This window comes from Marmota monax, unplaced genomic scaffold (genome assembly GCF_021218885.2).
Source record: "Marmota monax isolate L192 unplaced genomic scaffold, Marmota_monax_Labrador192_F-V1.1 WCK01_AAM20220418_F8-fsc00097, whole genome shotgun sequence".
Lineage (NCBI taxonomy): Eukaryota > Metazoa > Chordata > Mammalia > Rodentia > Sciuridae > Marmota > Marmota monax.
In genome coordinates, this window is record NW_026694162.1 from 2,986,269 (window position 1) to 3,006,072 (window position 19,804).

The 19,804-nt window shown below is 37.2% G+C and overlaps 2 pseudogenes; one reads left to right on the forward strand and one right to left on the reverse strand.

Annotated features, from left to right (window-relative positions):
• The first annotated feature begins 425 nt into the window (after positions 1–425).
• On the forward strand, positions 426–1,953 carry LOC124107680 (COP9 signalosome complex subunit 5-like; annotated as a pseudogene).
• A 6,015-nt stretch (positions 1,954–7,968) lies between these two features.
• On the reverse strand, positions 7,969–9,221 carry LOC124107675 (protein tyrosine phosphatase type IVA 1-like; annotated as a pseudogene).
• Positions 9,222–19,804: the final 10,583 nt, after the last annotated feature.

Sequence of the window (19,804 nt, forward strand, 5' to 3'; positions counted from 1 at the left end):
TATCCACTTTTAAATCCCAGTAAAGTACCCCCAAATTTTTTTTGTTGTTGTTGTTTGTTTACTCACCTTGCAGAGAAGCTGCCTGTCTGCTTTCTTGGTTTCATGCCATGGAGCATCCAGGAAAGTGACCTCCTCTATTCTGCCACCTTGAAAACACCCCAGTTCTTCAAATTTGATGGTCTATGTACTCAAGCTCTTTTTTCTTCTACAAGATTGATTTGGCCAGGAGAGTCTAGTAAAAATTGGCAGGCACACCTGGTGGGGAAGGTTGGAAGCCCACACCTGGAAACTCAGGGAGGTCAAGTTGCGTTTTGTTTGTAGAAGCGACAACTTCTCCGATTCCTTGGTGATGGCAGTGTCCGGGAAAGGTATGGCCCAGAAAACCTAGGAATTGGCCAACAACATGCAGGAAACCTAGAGTAGGGATGAAATCTACAAATACGACAAAAAACAGCCGCAAGAAATCCTGGTGGCAAAACCCTGGACTAAGGATCACCATTACTTTAAATACTGCAAGATCTCGCTTTGGCTCTACTAAAAATGGTGATGCATGCCAGATCAGGAAGCAACTTGGAAGTGATGGGTTTGATGCTAGGAAAGGTGGATGGTGAAACCATGATCATTATGGACAATTTTGCTTTGCTTGTAGAGGGTACTGAAACCTGAGTAAATGCTCAGGCTGCTGCTTATGAGTACATGGCTGCATATGTTAAAAAAAAAATGCCAAACAGTTTGGTTGCCTTGAAAATGCAATTGGCTGGTACCACAGCCACCCTGGCTATGGCTGCTGGCTTTCTGGGATTGACATTAGTACACAGATGCTTAACCAACAGTTCCAAGAACCCTTTGTAGCAGTGGTAATGATAGACCCAGCCTGATTTTCTCTTAAAATTGGGAGCCATCTCGCCACAAAGCCATGAAAAGCTAATTTCAGCTTTACTATAAATTACTGCAAATTCTGAACTTGCTTGGAATGCCTGCCCATGCCTTGAACTCACCCATGCCTGGCTCTCTCTGACCAGATAGCGGCCCTCTCTGAAACTTTAGTGATGCCTCACAAATCTTGGCCTTCCCTGGCCAGATAATGACCCTCTCTGAGGCTCTGATGACCTTCATAAATTCTTCATAAAGCAAAAATGTAAACTAGCCTTTTTTTGTTATCTGTAACCCCCCTTTGTGTAACTTTCTGGGCTATAAAGCTGTGCTGTAAGAAAGCTGCAGTGCTGTCTTGATCCCTTGGTTTTTGTGGGGAGAGGCAGCCCGGCCAGTTGAAATAATAAGCTTGCTTTAATTTGATTTTAATTGGAGTCAGTGGTCTTTTCTTGGGTCCTGGTCTAACAGTAATTGATCCAACAAGAACAATATCTGCAGGAAAAGTGAATCTTGGAGCCTTTGGGGCATACCCAAAGGGCTACAAACCTCCTGATGAAGGACCTTCTGAATATCAGACTATTCCACTTAACAAAATAGAAGTGTACATTCAAATAATACTATGCCTTAGAAGTCTCATATTTCAAATCCTCTTTGGATCACAAATTACTTGAGCTTTTGTGGAATAAATACTGGGTGAATACACTGAGTTCCTCTAGCTTGCGTACTAATGCAGACTATACCACTGGTCAGGTGTTTGATTCGTCTGAAAAGTTAGAGCAGTCAGAAGCCCAGCTGGGCCGAGGGAGTTTCATGTTGGGTTTAGAAACACATGATCAACAGTCAGAAGACAAACTTACCAAAGCTACAAGAGACAGCTTAAAACCATCATAGAAGCCATCCATGGATTTTTGTCTCAGGTTATTAAGGATAAACTGTTTAATCAAATTAACATTTATTAAACAGTCACTGATAGTACTTTTGCCTGAAAACTGGTATGTGGAAAAATACCCAAGTAATACTTTTAAAACCAGTTAACAAAAATCTGATTACAGTATAAGGTGTTCTGAAATGTCCTGAATATTAACATCCTGTAATTAAGCTCTATAAAAAAAAAGATTGATTTGGCCAATCTAAATTCATTGCATTATCATATGAATTTTAAAATTAGCTTGTGAGGCTGGGGTTGTGGCTCAGTGCTAGAGTGCTTGCCTAGCATGTGTGAGGCTCTGGGTTCGGTTCTTAGCACTACATATAATTAATTAATTAATTAATTTTAAAAAGGAAGGCATTGTGTCCATCTACAACTAAAAAGAAAAAAGAAGAAGAAGAAAAGAAAATCAGCTTGTCAATTTCCACAAGTGAAAACCCTGCTTAAACTTTGATTGGGGTTGTAACTCAGTGATAGAACACTTGTTTAGCACATGTGAGGCACTGGGTTTGAACCTCAACACCGCATATAAAAAAATGAAAATAAAGGTATTGTGTCCATCTACAACTAAGAATGTTTTTAAAATATTTTTTGATTGGGACTATATGAAATCCATAGAGCAATTTAGATATAATTAATATTTAATTAGTATTGAGTCAATACATCATATTGTTTTATTTAAGTCTACTTTAAATTTTCTATCAATGTTTGGTTTTTTACCAGAATTTATTTCTGAATACTTAATTTTCTTGAGCTATTAAAAATGGCATTTAGCCGGGCACAGTGGTGCTTGCTTGGAATCCCAGCACCTAAGGTGGCTGAGGCAGGAGGATCGTGAGGTCAAAGCCAGACTCAGCAACAGTGAGGCGCTAAGAAACTCAATGAGACCCTGTCTCTAAATAAAATACAAAATAGGGCTGGGGATGTGGCTCAGTGGTTGAGTGCCCCTGAGTTCAATCTCCAGTACCAAAAAAAAAAAAAAAAGGCATTTAACATTTTTTGAATTCTGACATTCATTGAATTGTATAGAAATACAGTTGATTTTTGCATATTCAGTTTGCTTCCAGTGACCTTACTAAATTCACATATTAACATAGAAGGGCTTTTTTTTTTGCAGGGGGGGAGGGTTGTTTGGATTTTGTAAATAATGATAATCTTATTACTTCTCTACTAAACTCTATATCTTTTATTTCCTCTTCTTGCCATATTATACTTATGAATTTTTGTCATATGTTTTTAAAAGTTCCAAAACATATGAGGTTTTCTGATCTGTATTTTAATTTCTAATTTTGTCATACTCTTTCTTGAACAAATTGTATGTCATCAATTCTTAGGACTTTATTAAGCCTTGTTTATGATCTAATACATGATAATTTTTTTTGTAAGTATCACATATTTGCTTGGTTCCCAGATCCATGCACTCTAACTGTGGAGGAAGATGTACAGTATCTCAGCTACTCTTTTATATGCCATAAAGTGAAGGATTGCCCCTTAACTTTGAGCATGCCTTCTTTGAACTGGCACCAGAACTGTGTCATGCACAGGCTATTCCACTTTTTAGTGACCCATCTACTTCACAGAGATGGAACAGATATAATACCAGTGGCATGAATTCTAGTGGTCTGAACTCATTGTCATCCTTTCTTTGTGGTGAAATACGTCTCCCTTCCATGATTCAGAGGTCAAGATTCCACTCATTCCCCATAAGTGCCCCTATTTTAATGTAATATACCTCATGTATTTGAGCATTTAGTTAGTGATGAAACCCTTATATTCATATCCTAAGCTTAGGCTTCAGCCATATCTTCCTATAACTATAAGAAATAAAATGCATTTTTAAAGCTGCTTTCAAAACTTTCTGTTTTCATGAATTCTTATTCAATTATTTCATTTCTCCTTTTCTCTGCTTATGCTCTCTAGGGATATCAGAATAACTCAGATGACACATCATTGTTGTTGTAGCAATCAAGTTGCAGAGCTACTTGATTTCCCAATACCTTGCCTTTCCATGTCATCAACAGTCACAGTTCAGTAATGTGATACTACTGCATGTCAAGGATTACTTATAGCCCCATCTCCCCTCTTATTCCTAAAATATTGCACAACCCATTCTAGGGCCTGATCCTATTTTAAAGATTCTGCTCTGATTTCTGGGTCCAGTCACAGTTTCAATAACTGTGCCAATCAGGGGTCAAGTGGCAAAAAGATGGTGCAGTCAAGTTGGGTAATTTGAAGAGAATTTTACAAAGGGTCTATTTGTTGAAAGGGCAATAGAGTAAGGCACACTATGAGGCACGGTGTAATTCTCCAGGACTATAAATAATAGTTTCATACTCATGGAGGCAATAAGAAGGAACTGTCATTGGAACCTAGTTGAGGGAGTTACATAGCTATGGGAGACAAGATTGGGCAAAGATTCTGCTCCCCAGATGGTGGCAACCATGTAGGGAGTTATTTAAGAGAATAGTTTAATTTCACTGTTCTCCTTCCCTCAGATTTCTTGCCTGGGATCCTAAAACACAAACCCAAATACAAATACAATTAATATGGCAATAGAATCTACTGAGGTAAAATACACAGGATGGCCTCAGGACACACGTTAGAATGGAAAGGAATAAAGAATAGATCTATAAGGTCAATGAGAAAATGTCCAGCAAAATATAAATTGTATCTTGAAGATGCTGATAAATCTAGTGTATTTGTTGAGCAGTCAGCCATTGGCATACGTACAATATTTAAAACTATGAGTGTGGAAGGCCTGTGACTGAACCCTGTTGTAATTACTATTGATCAGAGGAAGATGGACCTGTGGAGGAGACAGAAAAAGCAGTCAAGGATCTGAGAAGAAAACCAGAGAGTGACAAATCAGAATGGCAATTATCAAGAATACAAGCAATAATAAGTGTTGGTGAGGACGAGAGGGAAAAGGCACATGCATACATTGGTGGTGGGACTGCAAATTGGTGCAACCACTCTGGAAAGCAGTATGGAGATTCCTTAGAAAACTTGGAAGGGAGCCACCATTTGACCCAGCTATCCCACTCCTGGATCATTACCCAAAAGACTTAAAATCAACATACTACAGTAACACAGCCACTTCAATGTTCCTAGCAGCTCAATTCACAATAGCTAAACTATGGAACCAACATAGATGCCCTTCAATAGATGCATGGATAAAGAAAATGTGGTAAATATAAACAATGGAATTCTACTCAGCATTAAAAAAGAATAAACTTATGGCATTTGGAAGTAAATGGATGGAGTTGAAGAATATCAATGTTAAGCAAAGTAAGCCAATCTCAAAAAACCAAAGGTCACGTGTTCTAATAAGTGGATGCTGATCCATAATGGGGAGGCGCGAAGAATGGAAGAACTTTGATTGAGCAAAGGGAAGGGACGAGAGAGAGGAAACATGGGGACAGGAAAGATGGTGAAATGATAGGAACATCATTACCCTAGGTACAACTATGACTGCACGTATGGTACAACTCTACAACCAGAGAAATGGAAAATTTTGCTCCATTTGTGTATAAAAACTCAAAATGTATTCTGCTGTTATATATACCTAATTAGAATAAATAAATAAATAAGAAAATCAGAGAATGATATAATCAAAGATAAGAAATAAGTGTTTCCAGAAGATGAAAATCCCCACTGCTCAAGCCTCTGATGGTCAAGTAGGTAGAGTGAATTCCATTACTTGTCCAAGGTAGCCCCCTGCTATGGGATCCACATGGTGGAGGGTACCACACACCATAAACACACACACAAATTTCACTTATCAGTCAACACTCAGGGTCATTCTTGTACTTGAGAAATTCTTCTCCACTTTCTTAACCTTATGTTTTGAAACAAAAAGTGACTGTGAGAATTTGAATGTTTTACTGCTGTAGATATAAGACAAAAATACACTGCTTTATAATGCAGGATTTCAGCAGTAGAAACAGTTTGAAAACAAAGACCGATGGTTTGATTTTGACATTTATTTTAATTTATTTTTCCTTAAAATAGAATGGAAACCTTAACCTCCCTGTTCTCCTTCCCTCAAATTTCTTACATTTTATATAATTCAAATATAATTACATTTTAATGATTAATTTTTCAGAATCTTTACTTTTAATAGAAGACAAATTATGTAAATATCTTAATTTAACAATAGGATTAAAATGTTTTGCTAAAATAATAGCAGGAACAATAAATTTTATGACAAATACATTTTCTGAATTATGTCTTTATTATGCATTAGTAAGTAGTTGTTAAACATTGTTGTCTAATATTTTACCAACTTACATAAAACCACTTTATACATATTTTCTCTTTTGTCCTTATTAATTTATTTCTGTCAAAGAAGATGGAATGTATTTTATTCAACAATTGATAGTTTGATTTATTATTGAGCTATAAGAATTCTTTATATGTTCTAGTACATTGTCAGTTGTATGGTTTGCAAATATTTTCTCACTTTCTATGAATTGTCTTTTCATCTTTCTTGTGTCTTTTGAAGCACGAAAGTTTAAAATTTTGAAGTCTGATTTATTAACATTTCCTTTGGTTGCTTGTGCCTTTGGTGTCAAATCTAAGAAACCATCACTTACTCAAAGACCAAGATGATTTATGCCTGTTTCTTCTCATGAGAGTTTTATCACCTTAGTTCTATGACCCATTCTTGGTGAACGTGTGAGGAAGAGGTCTAACTTCATGGTTGGTATGTGAACAACTAGTAGTCCAGGCAGCATTTACTGAAATGACTCTTCTTTCTCCAGTAAATTGTCGTGACACTCCCGTTGGTATTCCTGTTCTTTTGACACAATTGGCTGGAGATGTGAGGGTTTATTTCTGGCTTCACTATTGATTTATATGTCTCATGTGGTGTATTGCATGCTGTCTTGGTTACTACATCTCTGCAGTAAGTTTTGAAATTAAGAGGTGCAAGTCTCCCAACTTTGTTCTTTATCAAAATTGTTTTAGCTGTTTGAAGTCCTTTGCATACCCATACAACCTTGAATATTATTGTAATTATGATCCCCTTATCAAGTTCTGCAAAGAAGGCAACCAAATTTTTAATGGAGACTGTACTTATTTGATCTGTAACTAATTTTATTTAAACTTTTAAATGTTTATGCATATGATATGTAGGTCCCACAAATGTGAGGTTGAATCTAACATTATTTACATCATTTTTGTGGCTCACAGTGATTCTTTGAAAAAGATATTAAGAAATTTTCTCAAGATCATACAGATAGTAAGTGGCCAAAATGGAATACCATCACTGGTATATTTGGTACCCAAAACTACAATCTTCTCATGATAACATGCTATCTCTAATAATAATTTTCTAGAATTTTTGAACTGTATGTTTTTTTAAATTTTTCTTGTATATTCTCATTACTCACAAAAGCTGACATAAATTAGAAAAGATAAAAATTATTATCTCTTAATTTGCTGTCATGGTACTTTGTGTATTTATTTATCACATGCCTACGTATTATGAAAACTGGCCTGTTCTCCATTGGACTGTGAGGACCTTTGGGCAGAAATATGCCTGTTTGGTTCTTCAGTGCCTAGGGAAACACCTGTCATAGGAAAAAGCTCTGGGATGACTAAGTGAATAAATGATTGTGTTACACCTTTGACCATGAGGTTTCCAAGGCTGATATTATAAATTTCTTTTTCTTTTGCATTTTATTTTTTATTTAGATGTTTAAGCTTTCACACTAAGTTTTTGTGAGCTGGTGAACACTGTCAAATTATTTTCCCAGAATTATAGCCACATATTCCCAGACAGTATAAACATATGGCTGAACTGACATTAATACACATTACCTTTTTATCAATTACATAATGAAACAAATCATCAAGTTTTCAAATATTAAGTTACACAGCTCAAAATTAATATAAAATATTAGATGTCTGCTCATTTCATTAGCAGAAATCCACTTTTTTAAAAAGAGAGGTTGGAAAGAGATGGGGGAAAATCACACTTCAAACAAATACAAATTGTAAACAGCTTCAGATAAGTATGAAAAAAAAATTACAAGACTTACAGAAATTTTATGAGTAAGAATTATTTTAGCTGCAATAACAAAGCAATATTTACTAAATTAAAGAGCATAATCTACAAGACAAAGGCAACATTTGACTAAAGATAATTAAAAATCCACTCCTACTCTTTTCAGGCCCTCCTCTTAAGTTGCACCTCAGAGTACAAACATTAAATTAGTTGCAAGTTTTGTTGCTTTTTTAATTGGTGTGGAGACATTAAAAACATGCTTCTGTAAAAAAAAAAAGTAGCTTCTCAAAGTGGAGGTTTCCCATAACAGCACAAAATAACACTTATAGAAAGACATTAAATAATTACAAGATTTGGTCAAAAAAATTTAAAAAAATGATTAAGCAAACCTTAGGTATGCTAGTGTGATATATGCAAGAGACGTAAAGCAGGCTAAACACATATGCCTTACAATGTCCAAAATAACTAAAGGAATAAGCCTCAAAGTCTAGAGTGTTCTTAGCTCCTGGAATTTTGGTTCTTTATGATATTAAAAATATACAAGTATTTTGTGGGTATTTTGGCACCTAATCTTTCTAAATTCCTTATATATTGATAAGATTATGGCATGGAAATAGATTTAAATAAATCATTCAGTACTGTATGATTTCAGAAAAGGTCAACTGGTAACATATGGCAGGCACATTTTAAATGTTGAACAGCAAGAATTTTTTGCTAAATGTCCAAACAGGTTGGATCACAACCAAACCATAGAGGTTGTAGTTCTGTCCAGCTTTTGAGGTCTAGCACAATTTCCTTCTATAGAATCATTATTAGACTTATTCACCTCACCAACATGTTGGCTAATATATACAAATTGGGTCTTGTCTCACTTTCCACTTCCAAGGCAATAGCATTAGGCACTTGCCTTTTGATAAGATGCAACAGTTGTTTCTATAACCACTGGAGTCTTTGAAGCACAGATTCTTAGTGTTAAAGTCTCCATGCCACTTTTGTCTTTGAGTTGTACTGCATCTTCATAAATTTTTTTGCATCTTCATATTTCATTTCACCTTCAATTTAATGCTAGGTGGAGCTCTCCCAAGGCCTGCAAAACAATGGAAAAAGCAAATGCAATATGACAAACAGCTTCTTCACGACACCTGATCCTTACAAAATTTAACCAGTCATCAACAATCTGGTAGGATAGTGGTGCATCACTGTCAAAAAGCCAGTCAAGAACATGGATGACTTCTTTCTCTGCAAGAGTAGTGTCGTACCGTAAGTTGCTTCACACATTTTTACTATTGTGGTAACTCCATAACTTTCTCTATAAATTTGTTTAACGTCACATTGGTTGGATTATGTGTAATAAGAAATCTCATGTTCTTGTATGAATTCCATAGGAGCAGAGTGGTTCATTTGAGCCATGTTAATTTAGTTAAAAAAATGAAAGAATTTCAAAAATTGAATACAAAAAACAATGCAAAAAAAGCTGAAATCTATTTCAATATGCTCCACTTGAAATTCTCAGTGCTTTGAGTGGGAAATGAAACAAACCTGCTAACAAGAAATGAAACTGCAATTCTTCAATCCCGTAATACAGAGGCAATCAAAAGGCCACACACTGAGGTTTACCCCATTCAGGTCAGAAGTCTTGCAAAATGCCTTGTGGATTTCAATTTAACACTTCTGTGTTCAGGCTAACGACTCTTATGGGGGCTTCTTGGTGGAGTAATAATTTATTTCTACAGTTCACCTGTGTGCAGAGAGGTCATGCTGTGCCTGGCAGTAATCTCCATTGCCCTTCAGAAATTCCATAAATGTGTGACCAAGAACACCACAGAACTGAGGAATATGTTTTCTCATGAAAGACTGTATCTAATCATACAGCCAGTCCCTGAGGCAGCGGCAATACAGTCAGCGACAGTGGTGGAGGCTGCAGGACAGAGGACAGTGGTGGTCACCACTGAGCCATGCAGTCAGGTGTGAGGACACGAGACTACCATGCAGTGAGCTACTCTGAGAAGAGCGCTTCTCTTTACCTGAATGTGACTCATTTCCCCCAAGCACCCTGGGGAAGCTCACGGGCAGATATCAGAGCCTTGCTCATAGTAGATACTCAAGTCAATAGTCCAGGCTGCATTCTTCCTCCTTTCAAGAAGAACCAAGCCAACTAGTCATGAGAAAAAAAGCACATGCAGTTCACAGCAGAAGGAACACAATGGCCAAAAAGAAATAAAAGATATCCATCTCTCTATTTATCAGAGACACAGAAAGCTAGGAATTTTTCCTTTCCCTTATAAAACTAGCAAAGGCCAAAAGATTTATAATATCTAGTGTTATTAGGACTTGAGGGAAATTAGCCCTCTTGTGCAGTCTTTTTTAAAAATTTATTCTAATTAGTTATACATGAGAGTTGAATGTATTTTGACATTTCATAAATAAATGGGGTATAACTTCTCATGCAGTCTTGCTGAAAAAGGAACTTGGTAAAAGATTTGTAAAGGGCACTTTAGTAATGGCTATCAAGTTGTCAAATGTAAACATGCTTGGATACAGCAATTCTGCATTTGCTACAAGTTCAGCTTTGAGAGGTAGTCCTTGGGCCTCTTGTGTTCTTCTTTTCTAGGTAAACCAAGACTGCAAGATCTTCACTGCTCTTTCACTGGGGCTGCTGTGTCTCAGAGTTTTATTTATTTATTTTTTGAGTGGGTAAATTTGAGAGCTAAGGTACCAGCTTGCTCCAGACCAAGAGCAGGCTTATTTATTGTTTGCTATAAGAGCCGTGGATTTCCCAAACTCACTGCTCTTTCACTGCAACAAAAACCCACTGAGTGCATAGCATCCATCCAAGCTATGTTGTGTTATCCCTGTGTGACCTGGTAGCAAGAAAAAAAAAACATAGACAATATCCAATCCATGTTGCCTGCTGTGCAATGAGTAATAAAGTCCTGTGTTCCTAAATATATAACATATATACGTGTGTGTGTATGCATATATATATACAAATACATATATATGTATATAATGATATATATACATGTGTGTATACAGACTGTATATATATTATATTATAATATGTTATTTTATATACATATATATTTCCCATTTTCTACAGACTGTAATTAAATTCCAGCCCAGATCACACAGTCATTCACTTGTAGAGACAGAACCAGAGGGCAGAGTACCAAAGGGCAGAGTGACTGAGCCTTGACAGTTAAATGAGGAACACTTAGATAAATAGTGTGAGAAACAGAGAAAAATCACAGAAAACTCTCATAACACACTTCATTTAATCAGCCTCCTGGACTGTTTGGCCCTCTCTAGTTGTTATATAAAACATACAAACTGTTGCCCACAACCTTTTGAATACTCTGGCTAGTAAGACAGTCATTCTCAAAGTATGACACCCTGACCAAAAGCATCAGCATCCCTGATAACTTGTTAGAAACGCCAAGTTCTCAGGCCTTAGCCCAGACCTCCTGGATTAGCTGAAACACTGCCACCTGCAGGTAATTCGGACGCACACCGAAATTTAAGAAGGCCCTGCTCCCATGGACCCTGCTCCCTCCAGCTGAGCTGTATCCTTACCAAGAGACAGATGTTCGTGCAAGCTATACTCATCACTCTACTTACATATTTTAATTAATTGTTATGTGTATCAGTGAAATATCAGGGAGAAAGGAAAGAGAATTGCTGTTTCTATGACAACCACATTGAATCTTTTAGAAAGAGCCAACAAAGATGAACAAGTCAATAAAAATGTTCTTGAAGGAGTGAAATCGAACATCTAGTGGTTTTTTTTGTTGTTGTTGTTCTTGGTCTGTTTCATAAGAGTCTTTTAATGTTCATTCCACTTTATATAAACTAAATTTGGAAGCCATAGAAAATGATTGAGGTTTAGGCAAGAAATATAGGGTGAAACACCAACCAATGTTTCAAAGAAAAGGCGTTGCTTTGGGGCCTACATCAAAAGATCAGCAAATAAATATGCATCTACATATTTTAAATTAAAATAAAATGTTTAAGGTGTGTATTTATTTTTTAAAAGTTTTCATTTTACTGATTTTTTTTATCCTCATTAACCAACGGACTTCTGAACTCTTATGTGGGGGAGAGAGCTTCCCTTGGATGTGATTTAAATCCTGAAAGGAGATTACCATACCTAGAATAGAAGATAAGATACAGCTATCTTCTAATTGCTATTTCTTTCATTCTTGGCCCATGAAGAAAGAGGTTTGGGTCTCCACTCTTTGCTTCTACTCTTTTTAACTTTGGAGCAATAGGAGACCATGGTTAAAAACCTATACTCTTGACCAGCTCTGATCAACTGTTATGCCAAGTTTAATGGTATTATATGGAATATGTCCTGAAGTACATTATTGAACTAAGTGGCTAATACGGTCACCATCACACCATCAGAGAAAACACATTTTCCCAGAGAGAAAAGAAACTGTTCTCCCCATCCCAACCACCCTCCTTTGAGAGCTTTCCTTCACTTCTTCCTGAGAAATCTGGCTTCTGTGTTTACCCTTGGTACATCGGACTTACTGTGGAAACCCAGTCCCCGCTGATTAATCTGTTCACTTTCCTGTGAACATGGATTTAAGATACAGAGACTCTAAGTATTTACTGAATGCATGAATTGGAAGGGATATACAACTGGAGCAGGGTGTGGCCATATTCCCCTGTGTTGGGAGAAGCCTGGAACTGAGAGAGAGAAGCACTTGCATGGATAGAAGCTAAAACAGGAGAACCTATGAATGTAGACAGAGGACCTTGGGAGCCTGGTTGTGTTTCTGCCCTCAGAAACCATCAGCTCCACTACTCAGCCCATCCTTCTAAAAGATCACTTTTTTTTCCCCCTTAACCTCATTTCACAGGCTTATGTTATTCACAGAACACTATTCCTGGAGGAGTGAGTAGTTAGCGGCAGGCATCATGGTGAGCATATTGAAAACAAGCACTGGCATTATGATGTCTCTGTTGTTTAAAATCTGAACTTTAAGCAGTTGCAGGTAGAGATGATCTTCTGCTTAGCAACAGAGGGCTCTGGTAGACGACATCCTGATAATGGAACAGGAATAACCTGAGAATCCTGGGGAGGAAGGAAAGAAGGGAGGGAGGGAAGAAGGAAGAAAGGAAGAAAAGAAGGAATAAAGCAAAGTAGGATTACAACACCATGTTGGAGAAGAGACATTTAGAGCAGAACAGACTGACTATTCTCTCAGCTGAAACACACCGACTATTCTCTTAGCTGTTTTTAGTCAAGGGTATTTTTAAAGCTATTCTTTATAAATAAAATAAATAAGTGGTTGAACATTTATATCTCAAGACATGTACAGCATTTGTTTATTTATAATACATAATTATGGTTAAATTAGTTCTTTCTTCATAGTGTGAACTCTGTCATTACCATAAGTCCTGTTGGCATTTTAATAAAATTCACATTTAAAGAATCCTCCTCCCTCCTGCCTCCACTCCCCAGGGTGCTGTGTTGAACATGCACACTCATGGACCTCGCCTACTTAATACAACAGTCATAACTCTGTTACCCAGAGTGGACAATACCAGGTGAGCAGCCCCACTTCCCAGTTATTCTTTAACTGGGCTTCCTTTCTATCTGGAAGTTTGAAATATCCTAGAAACCAAGTTTCCTTTTGCACCCCTTTCTTTATGTTCCCTCCTTGAACCTTGTTAAGAAACAAAAACCAATGGTGAAATTATATCCTGGAAGACCCAAAGATGGAGTGCGAACTACAACTAAGAGGGAAACTAAAATTACCTTGGGCACCCCTGCGCCCTGGTGGACAGAGAAGGGCTTTGTGACTGAGGTCAGCAGACTGGTGGGGAAACAGGAAGCCGCAGACACAGCAGAAGGGAGTTAGGCCTGTGGCTGGGGAGGAGGAGGCAGTTGGGGATGAGGTCCTGGAACCCTAACATCAACTTCTTTGCATTTGAGGAAGGAGAGAAACAAGGATGTATTCAATGAAAAGTGTGGGAATAGTAGGGTTAAGGCCGACTCTGATGGCAAGGGCATCAACCAAGAAGAAGGTAAAGGAAGGCCAACTATAAATGGCAAGAAAGAAGGGGCACATTCAGCTGGATGAAGTGGTGTGTGTTTCAACCAGTAAGGGCCATGGTGTGTGTTTGTTTGTTTCAGACAGGGGACAGACTTTTATTGTCATGACTTCAATGTAAAGTAGAGTGCATCGATTTCAACTCCTTGTTTACTTTTCAGAAAACATGAAAAGGAGAGTTAAAGGGTTAAGAGTGCAGAATCTGCTATTAAAGAGGCATGGTTTCAGAATCTGAGTTTGCTGCAGTTAACCATGTGGTCTTAATGAATTAAAGAAATTTTGCCCACCCTCCCTTTCTTAAAAATGTGCAATAGTAATACCCACATAATCATTACATCCTGAGAAAGAAACAAGACAGTGTGCATAAAGCCACTGACAACATCTAGTGCACAGAAAACAGTTTTAAATGGCAGCCTTTGTGCTAGCTCTGTCCTGTGATGGAACTTATGTATTCAGAGCTGATTCTGTGCCAGCTCTTTACATCTATGCTATACTCATTTCTTGATGCAATCAAACCTACCATTAGTTGTGGTTGTTTACACTGAGATTCATGCCTTATCCCTATATTTTGCTTTCCTATGATTTTTATCCCTATAGCTCATATGGGCACTATGAGCATGTTCTGTGAACCAATCATGAAAAAGCTGTAGTCCAAATAGAAATTAGCTACCATTTCTTGTCTTCTGAATACCTTGGTTGTATTACACAGAAATAGATTGTTAGTGGATTATATTACACACACACACACACACACACACACACATATATATATATACACATACATACATATATATATGCTCATATATATATGCTATTCATTTAATATTTTATAATAAATTCAGCAAATCTATACAAGAAAATAAGCCCTTTTGTTTTATAGTTCCCTTCTTCTTTTCCTTTTCCCCTCTTAAAAAACCATAGCAATACCCAGCTAAATTGCCCAGAATACCAATGACTTTAATATTGTTGAAATACTTAAATCTTGGGCTAAAGTTGTGGCTCAGTGGTAGAGCACTTACCTAGCATGTGTGAGGCACTGGGTTTGATTCTAAGCACTGCATATAAATAAATGAATAAAATAAAGGCTCATCAATATTAAAAAGCAAACAAACCCTTAAGTCTAAAAAATTTTTCACTTTAGTGTATGCAAAAAAATTCTATGAGCAATAACAAAGGAGTCAAGATAATGTTTTGGGGGACTTGGAACATTGGTTCCTTAGGCCACAACTCTGAAGACAAAGAAAACCAGGCTTATGTTTGGCACATGGGTTAAATCTGGCCTATCAGTTCTTGGTTGCCCTTCACATATATCCTTTGGTTTGCCACCAATACCCAGGCTTAGCTATGCATCCTACCTTCCCAGAGGAATCACCGTTCTCTCTGCTGTTCCCAGATCCTGTCACATTTTGTATCAGGACCTCATGTTATGATCTCAGTTCCTCTAAAAGAGGCTTCCCTGAACTTATCCACCTACTGCAGCATTTATTCTCCCATTTATTCCTTGGAAACATGGCTTCTTTGAATAAATAAGTGTAAAGTATCATTATGCATGGGCTCAGGGAAAGCACAGTATTATACAGTACCATATTTAGACAACATACTGTTTATCTTGTCCAGACTTATATAAAAGGAACATGTTGTTATCTTTTATTCCTGTGTATTAAGAAAGTGCATGTGCAATTACTATCTGCATGCTTGCCTTTTCTCTATATTTTATTTCTCTTTTTCCCCCTTGTGAAACTTCTGAAATAAATTTTCAAATTAAATATGTAAAGTACAGCCTAATTCAGAAACTGCATCTCTGTCCTGCTTTAAAAGCACTTTAAAAGCTTACTATGATTTAGCATGAGTAAAGCTCAATAACTTCACCTGCTCTCAAGATTGATTCCTTCATCACTTACAAACAGGAAGTGAGGAATGAGGGATAGGTTAGTTTTCATCACAAATAATATAACCTCAAAAATAAAAGTTGATCTCCTTCCTAGGAATTAAAACATAAAATATGAAATATCAACTGTACCACTGAGCTACATTGCCAGTCCTTTTTATTTGTTTTGAGACAGGGTCTCACTAAGTTGCTGAGACTGGCCTTGAACTAGCAATCCTCCTGCCTCAGCCTCCTGAGTTGCTGGGATTACAGGAATGCACTACCATGCCTGGTTCAATACTCAATCCTGAATGTTATATTTGTTGAATTACTGGTAAGTAGTTTACTTCTTTGTGATTAAACTGCTGAATGGTAAGGAATTTATATATTGGGTATAATATAATGATTACCACCTGAGCATAATCAACAGACAGAATTTTCGTTGATCTTGTCACAAAGGCCAGTATGCAGTTGTCTCATCATATTTATATTTTGATGGTGATCATCTGACATCCACTACGTAATTCTTTTGTGTCTTTACTTGATCGGGATCAGATTCAATACCACATAAGTCACAGACATTTAATGAGCTATGGTCAAAACAATGCTAGAGATAACAAAAGTATAAGTCATTAGTTATTAGGGCATTTTTCATGTATCTCTGTCATGTTCTAATGTAAATAAAAAATGGGCAGTTATCAGGTGAACTTCTGAGCACTTGCTATCCTCTATCCAATGAGCCAAATTCTCACAAAGGATGGCCTATCATCTTTTGGTCAGTACATGTGGAGACAAGTCCAAAAGGTCTTATTTGGTAGGCATAAATATCAAAACACTTAATAACTTGGTATCTTATTTGCTTGTTTTTAATCAAAGGCCCGCCCCATCCAAATGATTATTATATTGTATTTCATCATATTCCTTAAAGATCAAATTGAGTCAATACTCACAAACAGGAAAACAAAATTTTAGCAATTTAAAAGAAAAAAAATTAAATTTAAATTTGAAATATTTATTTGCCTTAAACTATAACAAGTCTCCTTGAAATCAACATTATCTTCAATTGATTTTGTCTTCAATCAATATTGAAATAGATATTGTCTTTAAGAAAATCATTTTCTATTTCTAGTTTGCTGAAGAGAAAAGTTGATATTTTCAGGAAATCCTTGAATAAGAAGGCACCAAGCTATACATATGATTATCCATTAGACTAGAACTATACAGGAGACCATAATTAATGGATATTTTCATTGCCATTTGTCCACATTCGCCCTTGTTCAGCCTAGAGACAGATTTTATCCTTTTCCTGAAACTGAGAACCAATGATCATTATGCCAAATGGCTAATGGGCCATCTTTTACTATGGGATCTTTGGAAATGCTGTTACTTCAATAGAACTAACCCTCCTTTTCCCCTTAGAGCAATCTATTGTCTTCATCTTGGTTTTCTTCCAGGAATCCTTCTCTGACTACCCTGACTGACTAAATCAATAACCCATCTTCACATTAGATTCTTCCATAGCAGCCTGTATCCCACATCCTTAGGGCTTGTTACAGGTGTAACTTTATCAGCATCTACCTTACCCATTAGATTGTAAGGTCCATGGGAGCATAGACTGATCATTTTTACAATTATATCTGCCTACCAAAAGGTCTGGTACATGATAGATACTAAATATTTGATGTGTAAAAAATTGGCAAATGTAGATTTTACCTTTTGTATATAGCTCTTTACTGCAAAATTAAATGCATTTGGAATAGCAATGAAAGCTGGAGGAAAATAATTTATTTATAAAGTATATAATGTTTGGGGCTGGGGATATATAGATCAGTTGGTAGAATGCTTGCCTCACCTGCACAAGGCCCTGGGTTCAATCCCCAGGACCACACACACACACACACCAAATAAAAAAATTTTAATCTCTTCTGACTTAGGTTTCTCATCTGCAGCTTGTTGAACAGTCCCTCTTTCTCTATAGCATCCTCTCTGCTAGTATAGTTTAGCTGTGAGGCTGCAGTCAAGATGGAGATAATATGATCTGAAAGTAGAAAGCTCAAAGCTGTAGGCCTAAGGGAAGAGGAAGAGAAAGAAAAGGAGTTCTACTTCTCCTCTATAGGTGTTAGCTGGGAGAATGGTAGATGAATTGAGAATATGCTCATCCAATTCATGTTTAGTCAATTATCTCCCACTTTGCAGGCTGGGGATGTGGCTCAAACGGTAGCGCGCTCGCCTGTTATGCGTGCAGCCCGGGTTCGATCCTCAGCACCACATACAAACAAAGATGCTGTGTCTGCTGAAAACTAAAAAAAAATAAAATAAAAAAAAATAAAAATTCTCTCTCTCTCTCTTAAAAATAAATTAATTAATTAAAAAAAATTATCTCCCAGTTTGCACCACACCAATAGGGAGATTGACCAATATATCATGCAGCTTTATTAGATAGAAGGAAGACCAGAACTAATTTTTCCAAATCTCTATCAGTTCCCAAGTGGAAGGACCCAGAGAATCCTTCCCAACACAGGGGGCACTGAGGAGAAGGCTGTGTTGAGAACCAGCAGCCTTGGAGCTGTGAGAGGAGAGACTGTCCTACTTCAGAAGCTGTGTAATAAACTTCTAAGATTAGTGGCTGGCCTAAGAAGACATATGAGGCATACACAGACTCAAACATCCCATAGCACTGGCCAGTCCCGGTGAGTCTCCATCATAAGGGACACTACCAGGCCCTGACCAAACAGGATGACCTGTGGCAGGTGTTACACAAACTGAGCTCCACCAGCCTCACATAGTTTTTGAACACGAAGTAATCAGTATTCAGGAGACATCACTAAGGATACTAGAGGAAACTCAGGAGGACACTATAGATGTGATAATTTGTTTCTTTCTTTATAACTTCCTTTCCTATACCCAGATATTGTTTGAGAGATCCCAGGAAAAGGACAAAGTGCTTAGGAAAGCTGATCATTTACCTGAAGGGAATGGCAAATGAGTATGTGCACACATGCACACACACACACATGCTACAAGCGCTCTTTGCTGGTCTATTTGGACTAGTTAAAGCAAAATGAACTGCAATGTCTTTTTTTTTTTTTTTTTTTTGATACCAGAGATTGAACTCAGGGGCACTCGACTACTACTAAGCCATATCCCCATTCCAATTTTGTATTTTATTTAGAGACAGGGTCTCACTGAGCTGCTTAGCACCTTGCTTTTGCTAAGACTGGCTTTGAACTCAAGACTCTTCTGCCTCAGGCTGCCAATACAATGGGATTATAGGCATGAGAATGCACCTGGCAACTGCAATGTCTTTTAATTGGCAAATCTAAGGTATTCTCATATCTTACATAAGATATTATTCCCAGAAGGGTGATCATGAACAACATCAGAGCAAAGCAATTTCAGAAAAATACAACAATTCTATACATTTAAAGCCATTGTGTGTACAATGTATGACCTTACTACATCAATCGAAAAATACTGACAAATGCCTTTTGTATGCCAGGCACTGAATGGGTGTCAGCTAATATGTTAGTAAATCATGGGCTTAGAAGATGTCAGACTCACATTAAACCAAAAGGCTGAGAAGTAATTAGCTGTAATTATGCTCAAGGTCATGTGTTCAAGGCAAAGTACTAGGATTCTGTAGAGAATTTAACAAGCAGACTCCATTCAGTTGTGATATCTAGAACAGTCTCTAATCAAAAGTCTTTTTCACTTAATTCTGGCTGGTTGAAATTAGGTCCCAGTCTTAACACCACTTGCTCCCACTCATCCAGATTCCAAGGGTTCACTTTTCCTCTCTAAAGATTTTCAAAATGCAAAATAACTATCCCAGTCCCCCATTACTTAACCAGAACAGATTTATTGCTGCTAAGAAGCCCCAGCAACTACAAAAATACCACTTGCATCAAGTAAAGCTGGGGCCCAGTTTTAGAGGACCTTTCAGACTGTCAGGGTGGTATTTATCTCAGGAACTATATGGAGGATATGATAGTCAGCAGCCCTTTCATTTTTAAAGCTGCCAAACAATCATTGTGGGTCTAGTTGCAGACCCAGGAGGCAGGGCT